The sequence below is a fragment of the Haliotis asinina genome, chromosome 10, assembly GCF_037392515.1.
Source record: "Haliotis asinina isolate JCU_RB_2024 chromosome 10, JCU_Hal_asi_v2, whole genome shotgun sequence".
Lineage (NCBI taxonomy): Eukaryota > Metazoa > Mollusca > Gastropoda > Lepetellida > Haliotidae > Haliotis > Haliotis asinina.
Window position 1 is genome coordinate 54,019,812 of NC_090289.1, and position 6,840 is coordinate 54,026,651.

The 6,840-nt window shown below is 36.9% G+C and overlaps 1 protein-coding gene across 1 annotated transcript in view; it reads right to left on the reverse strand.

The window, feature by feature from the left end:
* LOC137298514 (zygotic DNA replication licensing factor mcm6-like) overlaps window positions 1-6,840 on the reverse strand; it is a 385,641-nt gene that overhangs the window by 158,713 nt on the left and 220,088 nt on the right. The gene's annotated exons all lie outside the window — the stretch shown is intronic.

Here is a 6,840-nt window from a genome sequence, read left to right on the forward strand (position 1 = left end):
GATATTGCTGCAATATTGCTTAAAGCGGTGTAAAAGTAAATTCACTCACACTCATTCATATGTCGGGCGTGACTGGATATGGAGGCCTTTGGTGATGATTAATCCATATGACTTACAAACAGGAGTATCTGTATGGCATTGTCAATAATCTTTATTGTGTAACGTGGAGACACGTATCGCTGGGTGCCTTCAATGATAATGTATCTAGTTAACTTCCAAACACGGGTACCTGCTTCTCTTTGGCGATAATCGCATGTATATGTAGTTTAAAGCCCCGCATCCTACTGTGAAATAGGTAAAGATAACATCTAGTAATTCATTTTGTTTTATGTTTTCAAACATGTTTATTTTAAATATATTATTTTCATTTCCTCTGTTATATTCCCCTTTCAATACCATTCGTCTTGTTTATTCACTCTTTATAACGACTGCAATACATATCCTCATCACACCATACAGCTGTATCAGAAAAATCACGTGTGTTGTAAAATCATATGTGTAGTAAAATGATATATATAGTATATAGTAACCATTGTGAAGAAGTCCATGACTACAGTTGTATACTTCCAGGTTATGAAGCAATCATAAACGATTCCGTTAACATCCACGTCTTGTACACTTAACAAAGTCGGGAAAGAAAGATGAATTAACGTATTTTGTTTAAGAACTTCAAATTAAGATCAGTTATTTTTACAGCTTTTGTTTAATATGTACCTTTTCTTTTTATTTTGATAAACAAAGCTTACATAACTACTGATTTCTTTCGTTAAGTCCAGTGGTGATCCACAGATACGCCCTGTATACTACTTAGGAACTTGTACATTAACTTTGATATTCTGTACTTTGAGGAGGCCCTAACATGTGCCAGCGTTGGATTTTATGACGATCCATTTTCATAAACTGAAATAAAATGTATTTGAATCAAATATATACAGCATGCATAGAATATTTACATATATGTTAATGTATTTTTGCCGGAGGCATTTTGTTAAAAAATATTGACTTTGATTTTGTTCTCAGTTTATTGCCACATGGGTATTCGTATGGATTCACCTGTGCAGTTGTGTGAGCGAGCGACATGTCACTCTTCCGTTTCTTATAGGAATGTGAGAAAAGTGAGAGATGGGAATACAGATCTTGACGGACAAAATCGTCCTCGAGGACAAGTGGAAAACGTCTTGCTACAGAATATCTCTGTCCCCCCAAAAGAGTAAAGAAAATATCTCTGTTTTACCCAAACACATTTCTTATTCTTTTAAATGTGTGAGGTTTTTTGTTTCTTTGTTTTTTGTGTGTTCTTTCGTTTGTTTGTGTGTTTTGTTTTTGTATGGTTGTTTTTTTTTGTTGGGTTTTGTGTGTGTTGTTTTTGTTTTTGTTGTTGTTTTGTTGTTTGTTTGTTTGTTTGTTTGTTTGTTTGTTTTTAAATTGTTATTAATAAATGACATAACTCTTTCAATACTTTAAAAAATCTCTGCCGGTAGTGTAATTCCAATCTGTCATAAGCATGTGTTTATGAAGGGCCATCAAATGTACATTCTGACGTAAGGAAAAGGTGGTGCTTGAAAGATACCATTCCCCGAGGCCTTATCATACAGAACTGTGTATCAAATACAGCAAGCAGTTCCCTTGATCTGTACAGCTCCTGTAAACACCCCTCATAATTAGTTTATTTTCAGGCAATTATCATCAAGCTCAGCCCTTTGAAGTTCTATAATTTCTCTACGGGTGCTGATGGTGTGAGGGAGGAGCTGTAATGGCATTGTTTCAACACACGCTAAAAGGTATCACAACATATGTGTTTGTCCCTCGTGGGCAGTCGACGGGAACTAAGCAGCAAATCAGTTTCAGGGCCTGTCTGCTGGAGCTCTTGGGGTGCGGTCAGGACAATGGGTGATCCCAGGGGTAGCGATCAACCCCTGTAAAACAATTCACGTGTTTGTGGGCCAAGATAATCTTGTGCAAACATTGTCGCGTTGGTAGACTGGACAGAGGCGACCGAGAGATAACCCCAGGCGAAAATCATGTAAACTGTTCTGATTAGCAATAAAGAGATTTTCTTAAACGTTGTTCAGGTTGTTTTTGTACCTGTTTAGATGTTTAGATTATTTGAATGATCGGATCCGGAATGTTATAGTTGATCATTCTCGTGATTACAGTTACACTGAAATATTTATGTAATGTATTTCTGATATCAGCAAAACATGCAAAACGATCTCTCTCCTACGTAACATTGATGTTTTGGTATCGAAGTCGAATATTCCGGATGATATGACGAAAAATACATTATGTGGTGACAAGTCCCTACAAGATTTATTCGAAATTCATCGGCCTTGTATTTTAAGCTATTCATTCAAGTATGAGAGTATGCTTTGAATGACATAGTTCAGTCGGTACTGCTGAGCCGTGGTACTGTCATGAATATTTGCATGACGGAGATATTCTGTTATTGTGTGAGTGGAATCACACTCACGTCATGTTTTTTCGAGTGACAAACTTTCTTTTTTGCACGGTTAAAATTGTTAAGTAAGGGTTTCACCGGAGCACCCTATATCATGGCATCATGTCGACGACTTGAAATAACAACTAGCTGCACGAGCCGTTGTGATGTGAAACGCCACTGTCATCAGTGATACTAAACCAGAACCATGCTTCGTATTAAACATTTGGTTCTCTCATAGCGGTACATTTTAATATTTGTTTCAAGTGATTGCTACTGTAAACAGATTCATGGTACAAAGCAAAAAGTAACATATATATTTTGTATTAGGAAAGTATAGCTATGACTGGATGCCTCTCCCTTTGTAAGTTCAAAGTTAGCTAAGACAAGTGATAATTCACACAATTGTGCGACCAATCGTCTCTTATACGATGTCTGTTTAAGGACACCAGATCAAGTGCTGAAGTCGCAGTAACCTTTGATGTTGGGAACTAAATGACACCAAACCGCGATAGTGTGAGCAAAGCAATATACTCATATCCCCATAACACTGCCTTTCTTCTCACTACATGCTTGGAGTCAAGTCGCTAATTCTCAACTATCTAAAGCAAGGTCGTAAAAGTTAATCTGCTGAGCTTGTGTGGAGGTGAGCGCTATTAACCCCTCTCCTACTAAAACAATATCGCTTTGATGTATAATACTCCACCCAGTAATGACGCTCATACGTTGGTTTTGTCAGCAAGTTTATTGCCTAAAAAATCTACTATCAGAAAAATTCTATAATTTATAAAGAACATTATACACCCAACATACATGATGTATGATACGAACAGGTTTAAGTTATCAGCATGTGATGTGTGGAGATGTGTTCTATGTACAGCATGTTCCTTGAAGGCATAAACAGGCTACAGCAGACTACAGCATATAGGAGCACACGGCACAACCAACCCCTACAAGACAATTAGATGTCTAGGAATGTTTTGTGCTACTAACAAGCTCACGGACTGTGCTACACAACCTGCATATTTGTCATAATGTGTATTAAGTTTTATTCAAAACAACATTACACTCATAACGTGGTGAATTTATGGCTGTCACCTTCTTTAACACGCGGAGCACAACGTTTTGAGTACTTGCTTGATGAAGCAGCACATTTATGCACGGTAGTGTTTCTCTCGTAGTGTTTTTCTTGTAGTGTTTCTCTCGTCGTGTTTCTCTCACAGTGTTTCTCACGTAGTGTCTCTCTTACTACAGACGGTGATGTCCATACTTTCTCTCGTATGTGTATTAGTTGTGAAAGACATTACAGCTGTATCACAAACATATTATATTCCTTATTTCAGGAACCTTTACCTAGGTACGCTCACTATTTACTATTGGAGCCTAAACGTTGTTGTATTAACTATTTGCATTCTAGAAGTTGATAACTAAAAGTGCTTCCAGCTTGATAACAAAGTAAAAAACTACATACCTACATCAAAACGTCGCTCTATGCAATAAATACAAGTAGTCATCCATAAATTTGTATGCTTCGTTTTTGTTGTTGTATTAAGAACAGCTTGTGACAAAAACACGGATATAGTACGAGAGAGAGATTATCTATTTAAGTCTCATCCGATACATGCATGCATATATACATACATACATACATACATACATACATACATACATACATACATACATACATACATACATACATACATACATACATACATACATACATACATACATACATACACACACACACACACACACACACACACACACACACACACACACACACACATACATACATACATACATACATACATACATACATACATACATAGCAAAAATACACAAAATATATTGATTTAATTCATTATATCTGCAACTAACAAGCGTTGTGAGAAACAGTATCCTTAAAGTATACATAAGACAAATAAGACTAAAGCAGATAAGACAAATAAGACTAAAGCAGATAAGACATATAAGACATCCCATTGTGGTACGTTCATGTAGTTTGTATCTTTTTCAAAAAACAAATGTATTTACGTGAGAGTATTATTTACTATGTAATCTACACGGGGATAAAAGAACATGGGGTCTGAGCGGTATCATGATCCTAGTAGAATATATATGTTGCAGGTTGTATCTGTATTGGAAATACAAGTAATGTATGTGCAGTGCTTTAACGAACTCTGTTTTACACAAATAGTGTGTATTAAACTGTAGTCCTTAGCTCCGTTGTCTCGGGAAGCGGGGGGGGGCACTTTGCCTTGGTCTGTAAGTATCACATGAGAAGATGTCCGCCTCCATAACATCTCCGACGCTGTAATAGATGCACATCCGACGCCATGACAGTAGCACTTCAGCCTGTGATTTCCTGCCAGTTACTGTGTTACAGTCATTGGTTCACTTAGATACCCCAGACACCCGGTGCATTTTACAACTGCCACTATCTGTTCCCAGTTAATAAGAGACAGTTACTGACTCACTCAAAGATCCCCAGACACCCGGTGCTTTTGCAACGGACATTCTCTGATTTCTTTCCAGTTAATAAGGGACAGTTACTGACTCACTCAGAGATCCCCAGACACACGGTGTTTTTTGGTTTTTGGGGTTTTTTTGACAGCCGCCACTTTCTGATTTGTTCCTAATTAATGAGTGACTCAGAGATCCAAGACACCCGGTGCTTTTTTACACCCGCGACTCTCCAGTGACATGTTCCCAGGCTACTGTATGACGATGTTGTGTCGTCTTGGGGACACCTTTCTTTACCGCTGTACCATCAATACCTACTTGGCACCACCCACACGTGAAAAGAAATCTACCCATTTGTTTGCCAGTTTTATGAAAGGTATTGGGTAACGGGGGTATAGATTTTGGGCGTGGCCTGGTGGAAATTGTGTCCCATTAATGTAGTTGAAATAGCCACCGAACGGCCATCAAACTGTCGACACTGGTTTCGAGCGCTAGTCATTCACAGAAACATTCATATTCTGACTTGATGCTCGGTGAAGAAAGTCACGAAAATCAGAAGGTAAAGCAGTATTCGCAAGAACATAAATACAGATGTCGCACTTGAAAAATCAATCACATACATGAGCACAAAAGCGTCGAAAACTTCATAACTAAAAATATATTTCTTTTAAGATGTTTTGCATGAGAAGATTCAGCGTTTATTTAAAATGACATGTAGTTTGTTCTGTCGATTTGTTGTGAATGATATACTTACACAGAGAATATATTTAAACATTGAATTAAATGGTGTGTTTATGTAGATTTGAGTTTTAAAATCCTGCTGAAAATATTTTTATTTAGTATTTTAATTCATGCCAATCTATTATCTCATAAAGTACACATGCACTTCTTTCATCGTGGTGCACAGAATATTACATAGCCTAACGTTTTTATGAACGGATTCACGACAACGAAATACACAGAAATCATGAGCAGTATGGCATATGACACACACATAAAAGCAATTATGTTAGGAAAAATATTTTAAATAATTTTAAATGTTCATGTCACCCATGTTGCTACGGAATCTTATTGTTGATCAACAAATCGACCATATGGGTTTTTTGTGAATACCTGTAACAAATGCTGCATTGAAGTGAAAACTTCAACTCCAGTTTTAAAATATTTAAACCATATTCCATTAGTGTTTGACCTAGAAGAACAACAGGGAACTGTTTAACCACATGTCTGCCGAAACGCTGTCTCAAACATGAACTCGAGCTGGAAAACTACCGTGAAATGATATCCAGGCAATGAAAATGTTCACATTTGGATAATATTTTCTTTGGAAAACTTTGATACACTATGTAATTCATATACATTCATACCCGTTCAAATATTTCTCATCCATACAAATACAGTAACTGCGCAGGTGTTTCTTCATTTAAGATTCAGTAAGTCTTTATAACTTGCAGCAATGTCACCAAGCCATAACATCTCCATTTTCAGTTGAAAACGTCTTTGGTTTATGACAAGACTACGGAAAAACAACAAATAACAATAGCAGAATTTCCCCGCTGTGTGCCATGTATCTGAACAATGGTTATTATGACTGAATGTGCGTCATCTGAAATATCTTCAGTTTTATGATTACAAACTGTACAAAATAGTTGCCTTTTTAACCGAGTTCCAATTAAACTGAGTGCCCATTAAGGATGCATCTATACAATTGTGGTATAGAGTTTTTTTCTAGGATGTAATCGCGAGCTTACTGTATCTCTGTTTGATGTTGCCCTATTACCTGACTTAATAAAAAGAACCTATAATGGGGTCTGCACATCATCTTTGTGTTTACACAGGTAACATTGCTATAGGAATCTACGCTTTCATAACCAAATGTCAAATACGCCACTTTATTTATGTCCTCTGCGAGAGCTGACTTCAAACGTGACTTACAATCG